This window comes from Cricetulus griseus, assembly GCF_003668045.3.
Source record: "Cricetulus griseus strain 17A/GY chromosome 1 unlocalized genomic scaffold, alternate assembly CriGri-PICRH-1.0 chr1_0, whole genome shotgun sequence".
Classification (NCBI taxonomy): Eukaryota; Metazoa; Chordata; class Mammalia; order Rodentia; family Cricetidae; genus Cricetulus; species Cricetulus griseus.
In genome coordinates, this window is record NW_023276806.1 from 129,435,770 (window position 1) to 129,448,679 (window position 12,910).

Sequence of the window (12,910 nt, forward strand, 5' to 3'; positions counted from 1 at the left end):
CAGCGAGCGGGCTCCGGGGCGGTGGCGGCGAGCCTCGCTCGCGGGTGGGTGGCGGCTGCTCCCCGGGGTCCCGCAGCGGGAGTGGGGACCCCATGGGGGACCCCGGTCTACAGGAGCTCCGCCCGCCCCTAACCCCGAGTGGCCCCCATCATGCGCGCTCCCTTCCCTCCAATAAGTCCCTTTCATCTCCTCCCATTCCGCTTTCGACCCCACGGGTGTTCCTGACGCTCCGGGTCCCGGTGCCGCCCAGCATCCCCCGGGGGTCGGGGCTCAGGTGAGGAGGGGGGTCTCTTCCCTCCGTTTGACTTTCCGGTCTTTTTGCCGACTGTCTGTGATTAAGGGATCGGTTTGCGAGCCCGGAGCCCCCGACCCTTCCGGGCCAGGCAGGCGGGATAGGAGGCAGCGGCTCCAGGTGTGCGCCTCGGGGCCGCCACCGCTGCGGGGTCGCACGCGCCTCCCTCGGGCGCCGCCCGGACCCTTTCTGTAAGCGCGCGGCGGAGCATGGTTTTGGGAGTCACGGTGGCCGAGTGGTTAAGGCGTTGGACTCGAAATCCAATGGGGTTTCCCCGCACAGGTTCGAATCCTGTTCGTGACGACATTCTCTGTTCCTTTTTTTTTTCCTCCGCCCCCGCCAGCCCCCCACCCCCATCTAAATGTGGAAGTGAAAAGATCGCATCGCTTCATTAGGTTAGGTGGGGGTAACATAGAAACTGATCGATGCACAGCTGTTCTGGCTGCTAGGTCACCAGGCAGTTTGAGAGATCTGTAACGATTCATGAGATAATGAAAGATTTGGGTGAAGATTTGTTTTGTTTGGGAATGTGTGTGTTGTGCAATGATAGTTAGTGGTGAAATTTCTAGGGAAAGAGGGCGTCTTGGAGATTTGTGACTAGAAGTCACACATGGAAGTCTTATGACACTGGAGACCGGAGAAACAAGCATTCCCTCATTTGGATGTTTAAGTTTGAGACAGGACCTCATGTATCCAGACTGCCCTTGAACTTGGACAGTAGCTAAGACTACCTTGAACTTTTTTCTGATCTTCCTGCCCTATGTTTCCAAGTGCTGGAGTTACAGGTGTGCTCACACACACCAGGTTCATGTCTTGTTGCTGAATCCAGGGGTTCAGGTGTATGCCAGGCAAGCATTCTCTGTTGAGTTGTGTTCCCTAGCCCACATTTGAAATTTCTTGAGATTAACTTCAGGTATGACAACAGGCCTAGAAGGAGGCCTATTGAAACTTAACCACTGCAGATGGTATTAGTACACGTTAGGTACCAGAAACAAGTTAAAATCTCCATGTACATTATTAACCAAACTAGGAAACTTGTCCTTTTCAACCTCTTACCCTTTCACCTTCCCTAGTGTTTGCAGGCTACTTGTTCTTTTTGTATTTCATGTCTTACATAGCGCAATCTTCTCCGAGAAGGAGCTCTGCGAATTCATGGAGCTGTCTATGTGTTGGTACGGGTTTCCCACCTTCATATGGCTGGCTCGCTGCTTCCCTGGCACCCCGATTAGCACAATGTCTAGCCTCACCCCCATCACTAAGTCCTCTGCATACCACAGGCTAGTCCTCCAGCTGGAACCTATCACTATCCCAGCACCAATGAGTTTCATGCAAGGAATCTTTCTGTTTGCTTTGTTTGTTTAGCTTTGTGAGACAAAGTTTCTCCTGTAACAGTCCTGGCTGTCCTGAAACTCGCTCTGTAGACCAGGCTGGTCTCAAACTCACGGAGATCCACCTGCCTCTGCCTCTTGAGAGCTGAGATTAAAGGTGTGTGCCACCACCCGTCAGTTGTTCGTTTGCTTTTTGAGGCAGTTTCACTGTAGTTCAGGGTGGCCTGCTGCAACTCAAACTCATGGCAGTCTTTCTAACTTGGTGCTCTGACTGCAAGATTACATGTTTGAGTCATCACACCCACCTTGCAGGGAATCTCTTTTTCCACAAAAAAACAAATTCTATTTATTCCCCCTTCTAAGTATGTTTTAAATCAGCTCAGTTTTCTCAGGGATGAGTGTGTAGTGGGCCTACCACTTGTCAGTCTTTTGAGAAGTTGCATATCTAGTGCATGTCTTTAATCCCAGCACTTGGAAGGCAGAGACAGGAGGATCTCTGGGAGTTCAAAGCCAGCCTGGTCTACAGAGTGAGTTCCATCCAGGATAGCCAGACCTAAGAAGTGAGACCCTGTTTGGGTCTATTGAGGCAGCCACACGACGACTAACCTTAACCCCTGTCATGGCTGTTTGTATGCCATGATGTAACCCTTAACCACTCTTAGCCGGTTTTTAACTAGATTCCATCCCCTGGTTATCTGGCCTTGTCTGGGCTGTTCTGTGTTGACACATCCTTACCTCCTCGATCTCCTCTGGTTGAATGTGATGTCTCCTGTACAATCTCAGCAGTTGGGAAGATTGCTTTTGGTTCAAGGTGAGGCTGAGTTGCCCTGACAACCTCTTTCAGTAAGGACTGGAGATGCAGCCCAGCTGGTGGAGTACTAGACTATGTGAAGCCTTGGGCTGAGTCCCTAGAACTATGTGAACTGCTACACACCTGTAATCCCAGCACTCTGGAGGTGGAAGCGGGAAGACTGGATGTTCAAAATCATCTTATGATACATAGCAAGTTTGAGGCTCTCCTATGCTACATGAGATCCTGGCTCAAAAAAAAAAAAAAAAAAAAAACCTTTCTGATCACCTGTTCCCCCTAATTGTACAGGAAGTCTTTCCTCTTCACACTCAAGTCTTCGACCTTGCTGTGTGAATGAATGTATTCGAGTTTTCATCTGCATTCAAACTGGACTGTAGGTGTTCTGAGAGTTAGGATTTTTTTTTTTAAATCTCTTCAACAAGGCTTTAAACATAGTTGTGATCACAGTAACTAACAGAATTCCATTCTTTTTTTTTTTTTTTTTTTTTTTGGCCTGCTTTCCTATTAAACTATTTGGAGAGCCAAAAGAAGAAATGACCAGCAGAGGGCAGTCAACAACCATCTTGTGAAGGGAAGAAGGCCCCAGTTTACAAAATGGAGGCTGCAGAGGGAAGGGACCTCCACAAGACTGGGAGCACTTGAAGACCATCCCTTCCACTCTCAAGATTCTTCCTTTAGAACTTTTAGGTGTGAGGCAGCAGGGTGCCTAACCTGTGGGTCCAACAGATACTTAGGATTTCTAGTTAGGCATGGTGGCACACCATTGTAATCCCAGCAAAGACAAGACTCAGGCAGGAGGATCATGAATCAGAGGTTAACTTGGGCTACATATTAAGTTCAAGGCCAGCCAAAAAAAATTTTAAATTATTTTTATTATGGAGGCAGATAGAGCTATTCTTCTGTCCTGACTGCCCAGTCCCAAATAATCGCACAAAAAAGCTTGTATTAATTATAGGATGATGGACCTATCGCTCAGGCTTGTTATTAACTAGCTCTTACAACTTAAATTAACCCGTTTTTATTACTCTACACTTTGCCATGTGGCTTGTGGCTTTACCTGCTGTCTAGCACATCTGGCACATCTTGTTCCTCTGGCACCTAGCTCACATCTCTCTCAAATCCACCCTTCTTTCTTCCTGCACCTGTTTGGCTTTCCCGCCTAGTCTTATTCAGCATGGCTATAGGCCAATTCAGCTTCATTATTAACCAGTGAGAAGAATACGTATTTACAGCATACAGAGGACTATCCCACGGCATTGTACACTTACTCTTTACTCTTCTACCCTTGTTTCTACCCCAACAGTCTCCTTGTGACTCCGTGTTGAGTGAGCTGTCCCCCTCCCTGCTCTTGGATATTTACATCCACTCAGTGTTTTAGTTCTCCGCTCGTCTCCAATTTATCTTCACTGAGATTGACAACCCTGCTCATTCTGGCCTCCTGTGAATCTTCCATAACACCTCTGTCTTAGGGTTTCAAGCTGTGAGGAACACCACCACCAAAAGCAAGCTGGGGAGGAAAGGGTCTATTTGGCTTAGGCTTCCATATCACCGTCCATCATTGAAGGAAGTCAGGGCAGGAACCTGGAGGCAGGAGCTGGACAGAGGCCACGAAAGGGGAGCTGCTTACAGGTTTGCTCAGCCTGCTTTCTTATAGAACCCTGGTCCACCATCCCAGAGATGGTACCACCCACATGGGCTGGGCCCTCCCCTACCAATCACTAAGAAAATACTTTACAGCTGGATCTTTTCGTTTGTTATTTTCTGTTTTTTTTTGTTTTGTTTTTTTTTTTTTTTTGATAAAGGGTTTCTCTATATTGCTTTGGAGGCTCTCCTGGAACTCACTCTGTAGACCAGGCTGGCCTGGAACTCAGAGATTCGTCTGCCTCTGCCTTCTGAGTGCTGGCATTAACCCACCACCAACACCTGGCCTTACAGCTGCATCTTATGGATTTTTTTCCCCCCAATTGGGGTTCCTTTCTCTCAGATGATTGTAGCCTGTGCCGAGTTGTGTTGTGGTAAACTAAACTCTTTTTGTACACTGTGAAGATGTGTTGATCTCATTGGTTTAATAAAGAGCTAAATGGCCAATAGCTAGGCCGGAAGAGGTGCAGGTGGAACTCTGCAAGGTGGTGGTGGGTTGGCCATCCAGAGGCACAGGAAGCAGGATGTGCAGGAGACTGAGGAACAAGCCATGAGCCATGTGGCAGCATGTCAATATGGGGTAATTTAAGTTGTAAGAGCTACTTAGTAACAAGCTTAAACTACCAGCTGAGCATTTATAATTAATAAGTCTCTGTCTGGTTATTTGGGAGCTGGCTGGTAGGACAGAAACATCCACCTACAAAGCTGACATAAAATTAGGCAGCACTTGAAATCCTCCTATCCCACTGGGTCGCTGCTTCATGAATTCAGACAGACTAAACCCGGCACCTTCACTTGACAATTCCAAATCACTATTTTCTTGTTTGCTGATTTACTTAATTTAGATAGCGTCTTACCAGGTAGCCCAGGCTGGTCTAGAATTGGTTTTGTAAGCCAGACTAGTCAACCTATCATCCTCTTTCCTTGGTGTCTTCAGTGCTGGAATTACAGGCAAGCTCCATACGCCACCCCCACCCCGGGTACTTGATTTGAGACAGAATCTCACTATGTAGACCATGCTGGCCTTGAACTCTGAACCACCTACCTCTATCTCCTCAGTACCGGAGTCAAAGGTGAGCACCACCATACTTGGGCCTGTTTTCTTTTACCGGTTTTCACTACATAGTCCAGGCTGGACTGGAACTTGCTGTGCTGTCTAAAATGGCCTCTAACTCCTGTTCTCTCCTGTGCTGGGGACTGAACCTGGGACCTTGGCATGCAAGTCCACTGAACTCCATCTCTAGCCTGGACATGACTTCTCAGCCCTCTGGCTCCAGCATTACATATGCCTGCAGTACAGGGGTGTAACACTGCTGAGTCCTTACAGGGCATCTGAAGAATGGAGAAATGACGCATACTCATGGACAGAAACAGGCATACAGAAAAGTTGAGATCAGGTAGACAGGACTCTCTGATGAGAAAGCTACACCACCCTGGAAGTTTCATGTGTTATTACATACAGTTGAACAGAGGTGAGAGGCGGGTTATTGACTACATCTGAAGGAGGTGTCAAGATTACTATATACAGCCACAGAGAAACCCTGTCTTGAAAAAACAAAAACAAACAAAAGGTTACTATATACAGCTGAACAGTTAAGTAGGTTTACTTAATCTCAGTGTAAGTCCTGTAGGGGAAGTCTTTAGGTGATATCAAGGCGGGGGGGGGAGGGGGGAGGGTGGACAAAGCTATGGTGGATATTTTCTACACAGACTATCAACTTCTGCTCATGGATAAGAGGAAGACTGCCATCCCTCCGAGCCTTGGGGCGGGGGCTTGCCATTTTCCCATGGCTGTGCCCGTGTCAAGGGATATATTCACTCGGCATCATCTGTTCCACATACAAAGTTTTTAGTGTGTGTGTTTGGGGGGTATGTTGGTGTGTGTGAGTACATGCCTGTGTGTGTATGTGGGGTGTGCTGGTGTACATGAGTACATGCCTGTACCAACCCATCCCATGTCATCCCCAACCCCCAAATTCATGGCTTTCTTCCTCCCTCCCTCCCATCTTCAAGGCATGGTTTCACTATGCAGCTAGGCTGGCCTTGAATTTATGGAAATCCACCAGCCTCTACCTCCTGAGGGCAACACTATTCTCAACCTTCTTTCTTATTGTCCCTCCACCTCTCTCCCCCTCACACACACATACTTAAATACATAAGCCAGGTGTGGTGACACACGCCTCTAATCCCAGCTGTCAGGAGATAGAGACTAGAGGGTCTATGAATTTGAGTCCAGCCTGGTCTACAGAGCAAGTTCCAGGGCAGCCAGGGCTACACAGATAAGACCCTGACTAGAAAACATAAAATAACTATAAGCTGCAGAGTTTATGAACAAATTTAGTGTTGTTGAGGTTTTTAGGACTAACCAGATTGCAGCTTTTCTTCTAGAGGTGGGGCTCCATGACATTTCCCTCATCCATGTGGGCATGTCAACTGGTGTTGGAACTGTTCAGGTCTTGTTTGGCCATTTTCTTGGGGTTTCATGGGTTCAGCTTCCTGTCATGTACAGAAGACACAATCTCACAGCTGTCTTTGTCTTCTCCCTCAGTGCTCCTGAGCCTCAGATGTAGGGTTGTGTTGTGGATGCATCAGTTGGTACTGGGCACCCCAGTCAGTTGTTTCTCTGCATTTTGGTCAGTTGTGGCTTTCTGTAATGGTCTTTGTCTGCTTCAAAATGAAGCATTTCAACTGAGGGGTGACAGCCACACTTACCTGTTGTGGAATATTAAAGGTGTGTTACATTCTTTTATGCTGTAGGATATTTGTTTAATGATGCATAGATGTGTTGCATTATTTTATGTTGCATTTGTTTAATTCTGTGAAGCTGTATTACTTTGCCTGTCTAAAACACCTGATGGGGCTGGGCAGTGGTGTCGCACACCTTTAATGCCAGCACTCTGGAGGAAGAGGCAGTCGGATCTCTGTGAGGACAGCCTGGTCTACAGAGTGAGTTCCAGGATAGCTTCCACAGCTATTGAGAAACCCTGCCTTGAAAAACAACAAAAACCAAACCAAACCAAAACATTTGATTGATCAAATAAAGAGGTGAACAGCCAATAGCAAGGCAGGACAGAGGCGGGGCCGGATACAGAGAGAAAAATAGGAAAAGAGAAAAGGAGGAGAGGAAGAGGCCAGGGGCCAGCCACTCAGTTGGCAAAGTAGTAGTAAAGAAAGACATGTAAGAGAAAGGTAAAAGCCCAGAGGCAAAAGATAGACAGGATAATTTAAGTTAAAAGCTGGCTAGAAACAGCCACACCAAGGCTAAGCATTGAAGAGTAAGAATAAGTCTCTATTTATTTGGGACCTGGGTGGGGATGCCCAAAGAGTAAAAAACAAAGTACACTTATCTGTGGGTATTAGGGTAAGTATTTAGGATACAGTTGGAAATTATACCGGTTCAAGAAGTGGCAATGGAATGAATGCCGGGCAGTGGTGGTGGCTGCCTTTAATCCCAGCACTTGGAAGGCAGAGGCAGGTGGAGCTCTGTGAGTTCCAGAACAGGCTCTAAAAGCTACAGGGAAACCCTGTCTTGGAAAAAAAAAAAAAAAAAAAAAAAAAAAAAAAAAGTGGCAGTGGTAGTTCCTCTAAGACCCATGACCTCATTAGCCACAACAGGTGGCTAGGGTCACCAGGCATGAATTCACCCTATTGAGTGGGCCTTAAATCAAGTTGGATAGCCACTATTGCATGTTTAGGGTTATCTTGCCCTGCTGGTCATTAGTGTGGTTCAGACTTTATAGTTGGGCAGGACCATTGATTGGTTTTCCCCTTTGGCAACTTAAGACCTGGTACTTGAGAGCTTGCCCTCAGAAGAGACTTTTGGTCGGATCCAGGTAGATTCCTCCAAGTCCTATAACCCCCCCCCCCCTTTTTTAACCTTCTATTCTTCCCAGTAGATATTTACATCTGAGCAGGTTGATCATCTCCTTACGACAGCCATTCCCTGCTATTCTCATGGCTCTCCTCATTAAACAGCAACAGGCTAATACTACTCTTCGGTGATCTCAGCTACAAACCAAAATAGGTTCATGCAACTCACTTTTATTTTATTTTATTTTATTTATGTGTATATATGTATGTAGTGTCAGTGTCATGGAGGCCAGAAGAGGGCATCAGATCCCCTGGGCTGGAATCACAGTTCTGAGATATCCAACGTGGGTCCTGAGAACTGAGTTCAGATCCTACGCAAAAACAGCAAATGCTCTTAATCCACTGAATCATCCATCCTCCTGCCCAAATTTTACACACACACACACACACACACACACACACACACACACACACACACACACACACAGAGTTTGGGGGGAGGTACACGACTGTAGGAAGAATCCAACATTTAATGTACCCTTACAAATTAATGACTTGCTTCAAATTTTAAAAGACTTGGTTAAGCTTCTGTGGTTTATCCAAAAGCAAATCATCAAGAGGACTTGGGCTAAACTGACCTTAACCTACACCTGCTAGGAAGGATGTTATGTCCAAGCATTTCAGGAACTCCTACAGCTGGTTTACTAGCCACTTTAAAAATGATTTATTACTTCAAAAGTACTTGAAAAAAAATCAGTCAACTTTGTCATATATCTTCTGTTCTATAATACCTCTAATTTACCTAGGTACCATTCATTTCCTTATATTTCTTTGTGCGTCTTCTCTAAGCATAGCTTTTTGAGATAGGTTTCAGGTTAGGAACTCAGTGAGTAGCAGATGAGGTTAATTTTTTGTTCCTTTTGCATGTACCTCCCACAAACTTGGATTATAGGTATGTCTCATCACGAGTAGCTTTATTATCTGAGACAGAGCTGGCTTGGTACTTAATTCAGTTTGCGGTTGCTTTGTTCTCATGGCACACCTCCTACTTCCAATTGTGGAGTGCTGGGATTACAGACATGCAGCATGGATGCTACTGTTTATTTAAATTAATTGCTAGAATGTACTCAACAGAGATTCATCTGTCTCTTCTTCCCAAGTGTTGGGATTAAAGATGTGCACCACCACTGCCTGGCCCACTGTGTTGTTTTTAAAGCAACAGCAGGCAGTAGGTTGCAAGCTGTAGTTTTCAGACCTCTCTGAGCTACAAAGAACACGTCCCAGAGCCCATGGTTTACCACCCTTGTTCCATATGCTGTCAGATCCCAGCACAATATCTTACTGTAATCGTGTACTCTTCTGTTAGGTAGGGTACCACTCTGCCACAGGAACCCTCCCTCATCCTGTTGAGTACTCTGTGGAGGGTAGACAGTATTTGTCCTGTCCCTCAATTGTTCCAAAAATGCATAAAGCTAGGGACAACCTCAGTTGGTGGAAAACTTGCCTATCATGTAGGAAGTTCCAGCCCCCAGTCCTGAATAAACCAGGGGTGGTGTGACTCATACCTGTAATCAACTCCCAGGAGGACCAGGTGTTCAAGGTAATCTTTATATTAAGGGAGAAGGGATTTATGTGTTGTGTGTGTTTTGTGTGTGTCCACAGAGACCAAGAGAGTATCAGATCCTATGAAGCTGTAGTTAAAGGTGCTTGAAAACTGCTGCAATGGGTGCTGGGAACTAAACTCCAAGTCTTCCAACAAGCAGTATGAAGTCCTAACTGCTGAATTCTTTCCCAAAATTACACAGCAATGAGACCAGTATGGGTTTACAGGAAACCTGTGTTGGATATTCTTGGTTGTCAGCTCGACTACAGCTGTAATTAACTAAAACCCAAGCAGCTGGGTACATATGTGAGGGATTTTTAAAATTAAATCATTTTAAGTGGGAAGACTCACTTTTAATATGGATCTTTTGAGGTGGGGAGATTCACCTGTAATCTAGGCCATATCTCCTGGTGGCAGCCTATACAAAGGACATGGAAGAAGAAAGTTCTGTCTTGTTGCCTGCTTGCCCTCACTCTTGATGGCAAACCGTTCCTTCACTAGCATTAGAGCATCCAATGAACTAAGTAATTTCTGAGTTTCTTAGATCTTCTTAGATCTTGGTGGACAGCCATTGCTGGACTAGCTGAACCACAAGAGGGCTATAAGCACCCTGCCCTGCATCCAGGCATATATGGTTTGAAAGAAAATGGCCCTCAAAGGAAGTGGCACCATTAAGAGGTGTGGTCTTGTTAGAGGAAGTGTGTTACTGTAGAGGTGGGCTTTGAGGTCTCATACAAGAGCACGTCCAGTGACAGACCACTTCCTGCCAGTCAAGCCATACGACTCTCAGCGCCATCTCCAGCACCATGTCTGCCTGCACAGCACCACGCTGCACCACGATAACAATGGACTAAATCTCTGAAAATGTGAGCTACCCTAATTAAATGTTTTTTCCTTTATTCCTTTCTAAGAGTTGCCATGGTCATGGTGTCTCTTCATAGCAATAGAAACCCTCAGACAACAGGGTTTCTCTGTGTAGCCCAACTCAGAGAACCACCTGCCACCCAAGTGCTGGGACTAAAGGCTTGTGTCACCATCATTCAGCTTCCAGCCACCTTAATAAACACCTCCCTCACCTTCCCCCTCTCTCTGTTCTGTTCCTATAGAGAACACTGACTAATACACATTGTGGTACCGAGAGTGGTTGAGAGCAACAGAAGAGTACAAGGATGAATTTTTAAGTATCTGGAAGAGGCTTTTCAGTTTGCCAACACCTACAGTTAACAAAGCCTCTCCTGGGAGCCCAGAGAACTGGAAGTCCATGGTGCAAACTATTTTACAAACTTGAGGAGACTAAGGCATTGGTTATCCTGATTCACCAATTGTGAGAGGCAACAGATTTGATGACTCTATATAAAAATTTGGCTATTTCTGGAAAAATAAAGAAAATGATGATTATGGTTGGTTTCTCCTAGTACCTCTGGATAAATTGACAAAAGAAAAGAATGCGGTCTGGGATAAAATTAACCAAATTCAAACATCTCAGAATATGGTGAAGGACAACAATGAATTCAGTGATAAAGCAGACCAGCTCCAGGGTTCTATAAACAAACAAGAGCGTTCTAAGTTTGCCCTGGAAGAGAATCCTCTCCTCAGCCAACACAGAGCTCAATTTGTAGAAAATCAAGGAAGCCCTCATAAGACTGGCTGAATTACAAAGACACCCAGCCTCTAAGGGTGTCGGTGGTTACAGTAAGAGCATTAGCTGCTATGGACTGGGGTCCTGGAACTTGCCCCCTTCGAAGATCCCAGAAGGCTGAGAACTTTGAACCCTCAGATTCTCAAGGGTTTATCTCACCTGAGGAAGTAGTCTCTCCACCCTCAGTAGAAGATTAACTTTTACCACCACAACCTGAAATATTGCCTTTCCAAATGGACGAAGGATGTGAAGATACTCCTGTCTTGAAAAACAGAAACAACAATAAAAAAGAAAACAAAGGTGAATTCAGCAAAGTGGGAGCTCAACAATCAACTAGAGAGAATGGCCAGTTCTGTGGACAGGCAGCCTCTTTCCCAGGGACAGGATCTGCCACTGCCAATGTGCACCTAACTAAGTGGCCATAGTGGCAGAGGTGGAGGTTTTATGTGGGCTCAACCACAGTGACTGCACTCACTGAAACTGCCCTGCAGGGCTAGGACCTCGTGGCAGGCTGACAACAGACCCCTTCCTCCATGGAAAGGAGAACACTTTGTCCTTATTGGAGGAGATACTTGTTCTGATTATGGATTTGCCTTTCCTGCACATGCTTTTGCCAAAACTACCATCTGTGGACTTGTCACCAACATGGTATTCCACACAGCAGTACTTCTGACCACGGAACTTAATTCATAGCCAGAGGAGTGCAACAGTGGACTCACGATCATGGATCCACTGGTCTTACCATGTTGCTACCTCCTGAAGCAGCTGGTCTGATAGAAAGATGAAATGGCCTTTTGGAGACAATTACAGTGCCAGGGAGTTGGCAGTAGCATGCAGGGCTGAGGCGGGGTTCTCCAGAAGGCAATGTATGAATACTCTGAATCAGTGTCCAATATATGGTAGTTTCTCCTACAGCCAGGCCCAAGGGTGGTTCCATTATCACTCCCTATCCTCTGAAACACTTCTGTCAGGAGGATCAATATTCCAGTGAACTGGAAGCTCAGACTCCCACCTGGCCACTTTGGATGTCCTTACACCATCAGGTTAAGATTACTATGAACTGGACTGCTCTCCACAAGGGAGGTATAAAAAGTTACGCCTGTAGTGCAGGAGATCTTTCAGGGTATCTCTTGGTGCTACCATGTCCTGTAATTAAATCCAATGGGAAACTTCAGCCTAACCCAGGCAGGGCAATGTAGGTGTGGATCACTCCTCCAGGAAAAGAATCAAGATCTACTTAAGTGCTGGCTGAGGATGGAGGAGATACACAATGGGTAGTAGAGGAAGGTGGTTACAAATAACAGCTAAGGCCACATGACCAGCTGTAGAAACGAGGATTATAACTGACACGTTTGTGTCCCATTTTGTTAAGAATGTGTGTGCTGCCTAGTTTATGTCAACTTGACAAAAACTGAGGAGCTATAGGAGCTGAGGGAGCCTCAACCAAGAAAATGCCCCCAGTCCAATACAGTCCAATAAATATTGGACTGTAGGCAAGCCTATTTTCTTATTGATTGATGGAGGTAGGGGAAGGAAGACAGCCCATTGTGGGTGGGGCCATCACTGGGTTCATTAAGAAAGCAGGCTGAGCTGGGCAGTGGTGGTTCAGCCTTTAATCCCAGCACCCAGGAAGCAGAGGCAGATGAATCTCAAGGCCAATGTTACACAGAGGAACCCCGTCTTGAAAAAGAAAAAGAAAAAGAAAAAGAAAAAAAAAAGAGCAGGCTGAACAAGTCATGGAAAACAAGCCAGTAAGCCACACCCCTCCATGGCCAGCATCAGCTCC

The 12,910-nt window shown here is 46.0% G+C and overlaps 1 long non-coding RNA gene and 1 other non-coding gene across 2 annotated transcripts; one reads left to right on the top strand and one right to left on the bottom strand.

Moving 5' to 3' along the window:
- Positions 1 to 513: 513 nt before the first annotated feature.
- Trnas-cga lies at positions 514 to 595 on the top strand. Its single transcript has one exon. It is a non-coding gene; the product is annotated as a tRNA-Ser (tRNA).
- Positions 596 to 8,093: 7,498 nt separating this feature from the next.
- Positions 8,094 to 12,725, bottom strand: LOC118239466. The gene is made up of 2 exons (XR_004771673.1): positions 11,284 to 12,725; positions 8,094 to 8,253 (listed from the first exon to the last, which is right to left on the bottom strand). It is a non-coding gene; the product is annotated as an uncharacterized LOC118239466 (long non-coding RNA).
- Positions 12,726 to 12,910: the final 185 nt, after the last annotated feature.